This window comes from Benincasa hispida, chromosome 12 (genome assembly GCF_009727055.1).
Source record: "Benincasa hispida cultivar B227 chromosome 12, ASM972705v1, whole genome shotgun sequence".
NCBI lineage: Eukaryota > Viridiplantae > Streptophyta > Magnoliopsida > Cucurbitales > Cucurbitaceae > Benincasa > Benincasa hispida.
The window spans coordinates 17271493-17283868 of record NC_052360.1 but is presented as its reverse complement, the minus strand read 5'-3'; the positions used below and the strand labels follow the sequence as shown (position 1 = coordinate 17283868).

General features: G+C 32.0%; 1 protein-coding gene across 1 annotated transcript in view; it reads right to left on the bottom strand.

The window, feature by feature from the left end:
• Positions 1-12376, bottom strand: part of LOC120067421 — a 33836-nt gene that overhangs the window by 5449 nt on the left and 16011 nt on the right. The gene's annotated exons all lie outside the window — the stretch shown is intronic.

Genomic DNA, 12376 nt, shown 5'->3' with positions numbered 1-12376 from the left:
GCAAAACTGATCACTTAAAGTGATTCTAGCTACTCTTTAAATTTGGTGGTCGCATTGTGTGTAAGAAAGTGACTAACCTTCTTGCTTTAAAGTGGGAAAATCCCACATTGAGATTTTTCTCCATTTTTAATTTTTTTTTTAATTTTGAAATTGATTTTCAAAATCATTTTTTTTCGAATTTTAATTCTTTAATTAAAATTGAAATTTTATTGATTTTACAAAAAATTATTCAATAATCAATTTTTCTAATAAAATCATATTTATATATTATCGATTCTCAAATTATGTTTAAATCCAAAATTAAACGTGTAATTATATCACATATAACTACTGATTTCCTTAATTCGAAGTTGAACGTTTCAAATCAACTTATCACGCAATAATGAGTTTGTGTTTATAGAATGAGTTTGTGTTTATAAACCACGAGTTTTAGGACATAAAACCCAACAAAATCCCACTTGGTCTAAAACTCTAGTGGTAACATACATATGAACACATTGAGTTTTTGAGTTCTATAGAGAAATACAATAAACTAAAGCATCACATACCCATGGTTTGCATTTAGGTATCACACACCCATGGGTTTTTCTCCCACTTGCCCTAGGTTATACAACTCGTAGTCCTAGTCTCACTAGGTGATCCTCAAACACTTTAGCTGAGAGGATCATTGTAAACATATTAATATACAACAAACTTCTATTCCAAACAATATAAGGAATACATCTTATTTCCACAACTTATTGTTTCTCGATACTGTCACCAAGATCTGATGACTTGAGTTTTTACTAAACCCAAATTATGGCTAGGTTCTCATACATTCCTCCCACTACATCGAAGTACCATCAACTCTTTGAGTAAGATGCATCTGACCTGTCCAAACAACTTTTGTTACAGTATCAGCTTTAATCAATAACTCTTATTGATATACACTTTGCTTTTCATGGAAAATATGTGGTGATCTCATATGCTTTTCTAGAAAAATTTAGCATTTATCAACATAAACACTTGATTTTCTCTTACTTGAAAAATATACTACTTTTGGGTTGCCTACAGATAGGCATGCCATCTAAACAACATTCCAATACTTAAGGGTTCGACACTAACACATGTGCTTATCTATTCCAGATTTCTAAACTATGTGAATATCTTTTACATAGTATAAACAGCTTTTATGAGCTCCCTATATCTCATATGGAGTTTTAGGAACAACTTAAAATGAAATGTCATTCAAAACAATTAAGGCAACTAGATGTAGAGAATTGTCACTAGATTTCATCTTCTATCAAAATAGCCCTAGAAATTTATGATTCTCTATACTCTCTACTTCGATCTAATCGAAGTGTTTTTCTTATTTTACCTAACATTTTTTATACACCTTGAACCTTTCTGGTGTTTTAAACTTACATCTTAGGTAAGTACAACTGTACTTTAGAATAACTATTAAAATATTCATACCCTTCGTTATGCTTTAACATTCACCAGACCATAAAGACCTGAGCTTTTAGGGTTCTTTGATTCTTTAGATCATCTTATCTTCAAGATAAGACACACATAGAGAAAAAATATTTGTCTTCTAATTTATTTAGATGACCACTTTTAACCTTCTTAATCTCATTAATACATAATATGACAATAATCTTAATTACCAAAGATAAGTACCAGAATACATCTTTTGTTTTATTATTTTTCAATCGGTTTAAATATCTAAATATTTGAAATGACCTTGAACTTTGGTTGGTTTTGACAAAATTTGCTTTATAGTAGAACAAATATAAAATGTACTTTTGCTAATGAACATTTCAATTATAACAAAATATTATATACAACATGTCCTTTACAAAAGATAAAACAATTTTTACTACATTAATAAAAGTAACCAGATTCATCTTTTGTAAGGAAATCCAAAATCTCCCACTAGTCTTTCTGAGATATTTTCCCATGTTCATAACCTGGAGCATTTTCCCATTGCAAGCAATCCTCAGGAACTAGTTTCCTTGTTTTTCTTTCTCTGCTTTTTTCTCTACAAGATTTGTGGGCAATTTCTCTTTCAGTGTCTGTCCTCTCTACATTAGAAACATTTTCCTTTGTCTGTAGCTTTGGCCTTGCCTTTGTGGCTAGTAGAAGTTTTATTTTTTCCCTTTCCCTTGTTCTTTTTCAAAGGAATACTTTTATTCCCAGAAGAAGAAGTAACATCAGGCTCTTTAGAAGATGATCCTCTTTTCTCAGCAGTGGCAACATTTACCTCCGTTTCTTGTCCTTTTGTTCTCAAACTAGATTAAAAATCCTGTAGCTCATTGAGAAGTGTAGTCAGGCTGTATTCTATCTTGTTCATTAACGCATTGGTGCGAAATTGCAAGAAGCTCTTCAGAAGAGGCTGTAAAATAAAATTGACTGGGCTTCTCTCATCTACGACAGCTCTGCTTATCTCTGCCACATTGAAATGGACCATCATGTCCAGGACATGTTCTCTAACAAAGGCCTCTTCTTTCATTTGGAAGTTGTAAATATATTTGATAGCATCATGCCTCAGAAAAAAGGACGGTTGTCCAAACATCCCACGTAAAGATTTCATAATCTCTTTGGTAGTATCCATGCTTTCGTGTTTCCTAGCCAGAACATCAAATATGCTAGCAAGAATGTAGGCACGGGCTTTCTCATTCGCCTTCGTCCATCTGTCACATGCTTCCCAAAAAGTTCGATTTGCATTTGAGCTTAGGATGGGAGGACACTCCTCTGTCAAAACGAATCTTAAATTGTCTATCACCAGTATTGTGTTCAAATTTGATTTCCATGTAGCATAATCGTCCCCAGTTTAATTTATTAGAAGCCAACAGTTGTACTAATGAACTAGTCATTCTGAAAATATAAACAAATTCTTTGTTAGTGAATTGCTTTTAAACCCAATCGTGTTTTAGCAAAGTAATAATATACCCAAATTTCATTATTTTTGCAACAATACTATAGTGAGTCAAAATAAGTGCTACCGAGCGGCAGTCAAATACTCCTACATTAAAGCAAGATATTCTTGACTAAATATTATCTCCAGAATAACTCATATTCCGATAGTCATTTAGCTACCATTTTCGGTTAAGAAATTACTAACACTTAGTAATTTCGTAAGTGTAACCCTCCATTTTCAGACCTCAGAGGTCGGCCCAAATGATGCTACTGAATTGGAAAGCCAAGGTTGGAAAATGACCTAAGAAATCCTACCCATTAATGGAGTTTGAGTTGTTCCGAATCCCATATTACAACCCTCTGAGGGGATAACCATCGTTAAACGACTAGTAAGGACTGCCTAAAGCTAACCAATAGGCGCAACATCGGAATCTCATAGTCCAAACTAACGGAAGAGACCACAGGATGTGTTGACATATATCCTTCACCCACTTACTATGAATTACTTCCCTAATTCACCTTGATCTTAACCCATATAGACACTTTTCGATTGAAACAGTCGAGGTATAATTGATATGAAGTATTGTATGGACCTCACGGTATGAACTTTCTAGGGACGTGAGAGTTGAAATCAATATATCGTATATTTGATTTTAAATTGAACAACTTCCCTTCACTCACCTTGATTTTGATCCTATGCAAACCCTTTCCAAATAGAGCAGTCGAGGGATAATCGACACAAAGTGTTGTACAGATCTCACATGTGAACATCTTAGGGCATGAGATTTAATTTCAAAACATCACTTTTGATTTTACTGTGAACAATTTCCCCTACTCACCTAGATCTTAATTCATGAAACACTTTCTGAATGGAGCAGTCGGGGTATAATCGACACGAATCGCAGCTTGAATCTCGTTGTGAACTCTTAGGGACGCAAAAGCTAAAAATAACATATCATATATGGTATTAATCTCTCGCTAAAGCATTCTTAAATTCCCACTAAAGTGTTCTAATAAACATATCATATATGCTATTAAACTTCTACTGAAGTGTCCTAAAATTTGTTTGGGTATATCTTTACTCAGGTTTGTTCTGGCTAATTAAACAACCTACGTCTAGGTATTTATCCAAGTATAACATTTATATTTGGATTTAACATACGATATCTAGATGATAAACTAGTTTTAAAACCTCACACTACTCACGTATTGCTCATAAAACTGGTTAACAATGCTAAATTATTTGACCATAATCCCCAGGTGGGAGGTGTTCCGTAGACCTTCAACTTAAATACATCTAGCCTTAGACAAGATTATATATTGATTGAGTTTGTAACCCAAGTTTTATAAGATCGCAACCTATTTTAACTATTAAAACACGTGGTTAGCCTATGCGAATATGCAACTTATCTTTGTTATGGATTTTAAATGTCTAACCCAATTTTATAGCAACTTATAAAACTTTAGACATGGTGCACATCCATAACATACATCAAATACCTCATGATTTAATATAACATTTATATTAAAACATCTGAAAGCCTAAACATGCATACTATATATTATAACACCTTATAACATACTTTCAATGCCTGTAACATGCTTTCTATGGTGGGACTTTAAATCTACATGGCATACTATATGTACATACAAGATTTATTTAATTATAACATATATCATATGCGTAAATAATTAAACACAAATTGATATGGTTTAGTTTTGGCATTCTCAAGCAAACAAAGGTTTAATTATTACAATAATAACTAGAACTGGCTCCAAAACACTTCTAGACCACTCAAACTGCCTTGAACCGGACTCGAACGTCTCGAACCAAACCTTCAATGCTCAAAATTAGGCTGAACCAAGGAAAAAACAATCGAGTACTATCAAGTATTGAGTATCATCGAGCATGCCATCAAGCATCGAGTATGAGCATCAAGTATGCCAACGAGCATCGAGTATGAGCATCAAGTATGCCATCGTGCATCGAGTATGCCATCAAGCACGAGCATCAAATATGCCATCGAGTACCATCGTGCATCAAGTATTTACAAAAATACCATCAAGTAAAAGTCATCGAGTACCATAGAGTATGGCATTGTGCATCGAGTATGCACCAAAATACCACCAAGTTAATGCCATCTAGTATGACATCGTGCATCGAGTATGGAATCGTGCATCGACTATGCACCAAAATACAATCAAGTAACGCCATCTAGTACCATCGAGTATGGAATCGTGCATCGAGTATTTACCAAAATACCATCGAGTACCATCAAGTATGGCATCTTGCATCAAGTATGGGGCAGTGGCTGAAAAATCAATTTCTGTTGATCGACCTTCTTCAATTACAACCTAATTGCAACTCTAATGACTCCAATCGAATTACAAACACTTAATCACATTAAGGCCCATCAATCAAGAGCCAATTATGAGAATTACAACATAATTGAAGAAAAAACAATGCCAAAACTCAGAAAAACTATATCAGCTCATCATTTTCATACAACTTATGAAAAACACCCACCAAGCCAAAATTAACTCAAATTGAATTGCTTAAATGATGCTCTGATACCAATTGTTGGAATACATAAACATGTAGCGGAAGAAAACAAGATCATTAAGCATTCTAATTCCTTAAATTTTGACATCAAATTAAACATGTTCATGGGATATCAAGAGGGTTTCATACATTTGAAGATCCTCCTCAAACTCGAAATTTAGCTGCAATCATCTCTAATTCTTGCTATGGACCACCACTAGAGTTTCCTTACTATTCTCTAGGAGCCTTAGATTGAGTTGTGAGATCCAAAACAAGCTTGAACTTACGAAATTGGAGGAGAGATTTTCTGGTTTTTCAGCTTGTTGAAGAAAAAACTTCTTCAACCTTCAAAAACTCAACAATTCAACAATTGCCTAAGCTTTTTCACTCAATCAAGAGTGGTTTTATTATATAACTCTTATGCAAAACTGATCACTTCAAGTTATTCCAGCTACTCCTTGAATTTGATAGTGGAATTGTGTGTAAGAAAGTGACTAACCTTCTTGCTTGAAAGTGGGAAAATCCCACATTGGGATTTTTCTCCATTTTCAATTTCCTTTTTTTATTTTGAAATTGATTTTCAAAATCAAAACTTTTTCGAATTTTAATTCTTTAATTAAAATTGAAATTTTATTAATTTTACAAACAATAATTCAATAATCGATTTTTCTAATAAAATTAATAATTAATAATTAATTAATTCTATTAATTTAATTTCAAATATTAAATTAATTTGTCACCAGTTCTATTACCATGGATTCCTATTCATGAAATTAATATTTAAATCATATTTATATATTAATCGATTCTCTAATTACGTTTAATTCCAAAATTAAACGTGTAATTATATCACATATAATTACTAATTCCCTTAATTAAAATTTGAATGTTTCAAATCAACATATCACGTTATTCTAAGGCTAATCTATTTGTGAGCTAGTAGGGGGACCTAATGGACCTACAGATCATGGGCTCCAACGACCAAGATTAATTGGCTAAACTCTTAATATCGAATTAACCTACATTCGTTAACTACCGAGTCACTCCACTAAAGCCCAGTAGTTGCACTTCCCTCACTGTAGATATATTGTGTCCACTCGATATAACCATAATTAGTAAGTTAACCCTTCACAGGTTGTTCGTAATAACGACTGGGTCAAAAGGCTGTTTTCCCCCCGAGATTACCTTTTGTTCCTTAAGTCCCACTGATCCTCTAATGAACAACTGGTTTGTGATCCAATCATCAAACTGAGTCCCTCTTGAGCCAATGAGAGGGTGGGGTCCCTTGTTCAAGACTTGAAGTCACCACTTAATGGAACAATAACCTCTCTACTATCCCTAAAAGTAGGTAGGAGTGAATTCCGTCTTGCATCCTATGTCCCCAGCTATCTACCCCATCTTACCCCTGAAATGACAGGCTTATAGAGCCGGCGTTGTTGAGGCAACCCTCGCCCAAGAAAATCTAAGGATAATCCCGAATAAATAGGAGTTCATAGTTAGCTCAAGATTAAGGTAAAGTTACTTAGGTCATTGTTTTGAAATAGTCGGTCTTAAATAATAAATAGCGTTATAAAGTAAGAGTGATTTATTTCTTGGTCCGATCTTATGCAAACTCATTGCATAGGACGCCTCTACTCCTCATGTCAGCACATGAATGAATCAGTATCACTTCGTTTGTAGCACTTTACAACTTCTTGTAACAACTATAGAGTGGGCCACATTCGATAGTGTTACCAAAATAAGGCACCCAACCGTATTTGTATACTATAGATCATTTTGACTATTTACTCGAACCTGATCCACTCTTATGTCTCCACATAAAGTTCAAGTACTCATATAAGAGTCATGGATCCTTCAGTTTATTAGATTTATTTCTAAAACGAAATAAGCAACTCATATATTCAATAATAACTTTATCGATTTACAAAATGAGTTTATTGTTTATAAACCACGAGTTTTAAGATATAAAACCCAACAGTAAAACATTAATAGGCTAAGTAAATCCTGACCCTCAACGTGTAAGGGAGGATTTGCTTTTCACATGGATTGTGCTTAGCCATCTGTTTTTCAATACTAGAGGTTTTTCAGCTCGTGGTGTGTTTGCTTTCTGATTTTAGGCCTCAGTGCAAAGTGAACAAGCCCAACAATTATTTTAAACATGAAATAATTAGTTATCCATTACCGGAAAAATCCAAGGTTATTTAATAAAACTTGAACATATGTAGTGGACATCCAAGTGGATCATATTTCAAGTAATAACCTAAAGGGTTTATAGTATAGGTGTAACATCCCGAGTTTTCAGTAATTTTAAATTTGACTATCTTAAATTGATTGGATTTATGGTTCTTTAATTTTGGTTTTAAGAGTCAAATTAAAGAAGATAATTAGTTTAAATTGAGTTGTTAAAGAGAAATTGGAATTTAATTTAAATTGATAGAATTGGGGTTTATTTTAGAATTTCTAATTTAATTAGAATGTGAAGTTCTAAATTAATTAGATCAAGGAATTTCTAATTTTAATTAGAGTATGGATTTTTGAATTAATTAAATTATGTCATATTCAAAAAGTAAATCTAATGCATTTACTACTTTAATTATGATTTTTCTAATTAATTAAAATGTAGATTCCCTAATTAAGAAAAATATATCTTATTCAAAAAGTAAATCTAATTATCTACTACTTTAATTATGGATTTTCTTATTAATTAAAATATTGATATTCTAATTAGAGGAAATGTCTTATTTAAAAAGAAAATCTAATTTATCTACTACTTTAATTATCGATTTTTTAATTAAAAAAAATGTCTTATTGAAAAAGAAAATTTAATCTATCCATTACTTTAATTATTGATTTTCTAATTTAATTAAAAAAATAGATTTCCTAATTAGATAAAGTGTCATATTCAAAAAGAAAATCTAATCTATCTACTACTTTAGTTATCAAATCCCAAATAATTTAGCATTAGGATTATTTCTTCTCTATAAATACAACCATCCACTTCATTCCAAACCATCAACTTTAAAAGGAGGTCAATTAGGGAGAAAATTCCTTTGTTACTGAAGCGATGAAAACCCTAAGGCACAGTGGAAGCAAAAACTAACCATTTCAGTATTGTTTTAAAATTATATTAGCATTTAAAATCAAAATAATTTTTGCATTGGAATAAAAGATAATAGCGATTAAACATCTATTCCAAAAAGACAAATTATACCAAGGGAAGAAACCTTATCTTGCAAACCTTTTAACAATCCCATAGAAATTCTTTATTGAATACGGATTGGGCACCACCACTTGGAAACTTCCCTATTCTTGTAGGGAATTAAGGATACGGAGAATTGTGGAATTCTCTGTTTTGGGATTTGGGAATATCACAAAACCATTTTTTCTTTCTTTTCTTAGGAAGAAGAAAACACACATGGAGAGCTTGAGAGTCCTCTCCTCCTTGCTAGAGAGAGGAATGGTGAGAGAGAGAAATGTGGGATTGATCCCACGTTTTCTCATAACTTCCCTAAAATGAGGAGTTAATTTGTTTAATTTAAATTAAATAAAATTAAGTTAAATTAAATTTATTGATTAAATCATATTTAATTAAATGATCATTTAAATCATATTTAAATGATTTTCCTCTCACATAACCTATAATTTAGTGTGCATCTAATGTAAATTTAATTTAACCTATAGATTTGAATTAATCAATTTAATTAAATTCGAAATTAATTAATTAATTAATTTTTCAATTGATTAATAATACAATTAAATATCACATAATTAATTTAATTTCCCATTTGAATCATATTTTTAAAAAAAATCTCTCATTTAACCTATAGTTTTAATGCGCATCCAATGCATATTATTTTTAACCTATAGTTTTCAATCTAAATTTTATTCATATTAAATTAATATTTGAACTCCTTTCAAATATTTTGTCTCTCGTTTATTAATTTTGAATTATATCCAAAATTAATAATAAAGTCTAAAATTAAACTTAATATTAAAATGTATCAACATACATTAAAAAATTCTCAATTCTGAATTTGAACATTTCAAATTCAATTTAATGAAAAATTACCTCAATATAATTTATAAGCTAGGAAGGGGACCTAATGGATCTGCAGATCAGAAGCTTCAAGATGTGAGATTAATTAGCTGAACTCATTGACCAAATTAATCAATATTCGTTAACTGTGGGTACACTTCACTAAAGACCCACAGTTGCATTCTTTTTACTACATTATATTTATATGTCTACGGATATAGAGCAATAACAGCAAGTTAGTCCTTCACGAGTGTTTGTAGTACTAGCTAGGTCAAATTATCATTTTACCCCTAGGTTACCTTTACATCCTTAAGTACCTGTCTCTTATACACATCTAGATGTGTATAAGAGACAGGTTTATGGTCCAACCATTAAACAGAAACTCCTCTCGGATCAATGAGAGGGTAGGACTCTTTGTTCAAGTCCTGGAGACACCCTTGAAGGAACACTCATCTACTTACCTTGAAGTCGGGAAGGTGTGAAATCCATCTTGTTATGTTTCCAGCTACCCACTCGGTCTTATCCCCAAAATGGTAGGCATATTGAGTTAGCGAATTGGCCACTTTCACCCATACAAATAAAAGGACAATCCCTCATAAACAAGAGTTCATAATATACTCAAGAGTAAGACTAAGTTGCCTAGGTCATCCTATTGAAATAGAAATCTAACTAGTCAACAGAATTACATCTAGTTGTCAATATTTCGCGGTCTGGTCTTGTGCAAACTCATTGCACAGGACACCTCCACTCGCGTGTCTCTTACATAAATGCGTTGGATCATTTTGTTTATATCTGATACAAAGTGGGTCGTATCCATAGTGTTACCAGGATAAGGTATCCAACCTTATTCCTATACTATAGACTCTTTAAGCTGTATCTTGAACATTAATCCCTATATGTTTCTACATATAGTTAAACACTTATAAGGAAACCTAGGCTGTTAGTTTATTAGATTTTAGGGTTAATAAGACAAAATTAAATAAAACATCAATAACACTTATTGATAAAAATATTAATAACTATTTATTAATGATGATCATTTAATTACATTTGATCTACGAGTTTTATGGCATAAAACCCAACAATTACTTCCACATTTTTTTCAGCCATATCACTCTCCTTTATGCAATAAAGAAATTCATCTTAAAAACTTCTAAAGACATTTAGTTGTTTAAGAAAGACAACTTTTAATTTCTTTTTCCTACAAACATTCCTAGAAATTGTTAGGGGAGGTTGATTGCTTATAGAGTTTTATCTGGGCTCAAGTTCAAGGTAAGTAATCTTACTACTGGAACTGCCTTCGTGTCAAGCAATAAAATTAAGGATAATTATATTGGTTCTGAGACTTAAATAAGCATGAAATATGTTTGAAGCATGTTATATGTATGAGCATGATCTAGAACTTTATAAGATATACTAAGAAGACGATTGAGCATGGGCCTCAATTCTGAGATAAGTGATACCACTATTAGAATGCCTTAGCATCAGGCAAAAAAAAAAAAAAAAAAAGATATATGTTGATGAGCATAACTTCATGTGACTTATTATGTGAGTGTAAATATATACCATGCGAATTATTATGAAATTGTGACTGTTTTGTTATGTACATGATCTAGTGCATGAAAGTGATGTATTAGGGATGATTCATTAACACTACATTAAACATGTATGTTGAGACTGATTAACATGGCATTGATTACGAGATTTTATGGGACTCATGAATATGTGAATGTTATATATAGTAACAATTTAGATGCAATATCTCTTTTCCTTTCCACACTATTTGACTGCATCAAAGTGGTGCATATCCAAGGGTGCTAGTGCATGAAAAAGATGTACTAGGACTGGTATGTATGAAAATGATACAAACCTAGAAGGGACTGGGGTGTACGAAAGAGATGTACGCTCAATGGGGTTAAATTAAAACTATTTTAATTTAATTAAATAAAGCACTTCACATATCAAGGGAGTGTGAGGTTTTCTTTAGGGGTTTGTTATTGTGGAGATGTGTTTTGATTCTCCCACCCAACTCCCAATCTCTCTCTCTCAAGATTTTCGTAGAAAAGGTGTTCTTTGAAAAGATTCTGCAAAACTAAAAATTCTTTTCTGTTTCAAAAGGGGTTGCCACAAACTAGCTGACATAGTGGGGAAAACCCTATAGAGACATCACTGTTCGTGAGATCTATTTTTTGGGAAAGAAAAAGAATTTTTGGAGAAGATTGAAGAATGATTCTTCAAAGGTAATATGTTCTTCTAACTCAATTATATGCTTAACCTCAAATTAATCATAGCATGTTAATGTGTTCAAATTTTTAATTTTTTATAATTTCATCTTCCCAAAATCAAAACAAAAATGTTCATATGCTTTCACTTGGGGTCCGATCCCTTCAGGGGATTCAATCTATATTACAACCCTAACTTTCCAATAGGATCAAATCGATTAACAAGGGAGAAATTAGGTGTTATGGAAAAAATGAAAATTACTACCAAAGCAAAAAGAAGAAGAATAGGAATAAGAGAGGGTAAGTAAAATAAACTTAAACTGATCAAAATACTTTAATAGATAAATTGCTGCAAAATAAAATGACCCTCTACATAAACTAAGTTGGAAAATTAAGTTGAATAAACAAAATTACATAGCTTAAACTGAACAGAAATTGAAATAATGAAAAAAAAAAAAAAAAAAACCAAGAAAAGAAATTGAAACTAGAAGAGAGAGCTTGCAAATTAGTCTTGATCTAACTGGATTCAACCTTTGTTAAGGAAATATAACAGTCCCAAGTTTTGAAGGAACTGTATCGACGCAAGTGCAGCAGCTCAAAACTTCAAAACTCGCTAAGACACCAAACTAAAAGTGCATAGATTTATTTATTTTTTCTGTATTCAATGGTGAATAGATT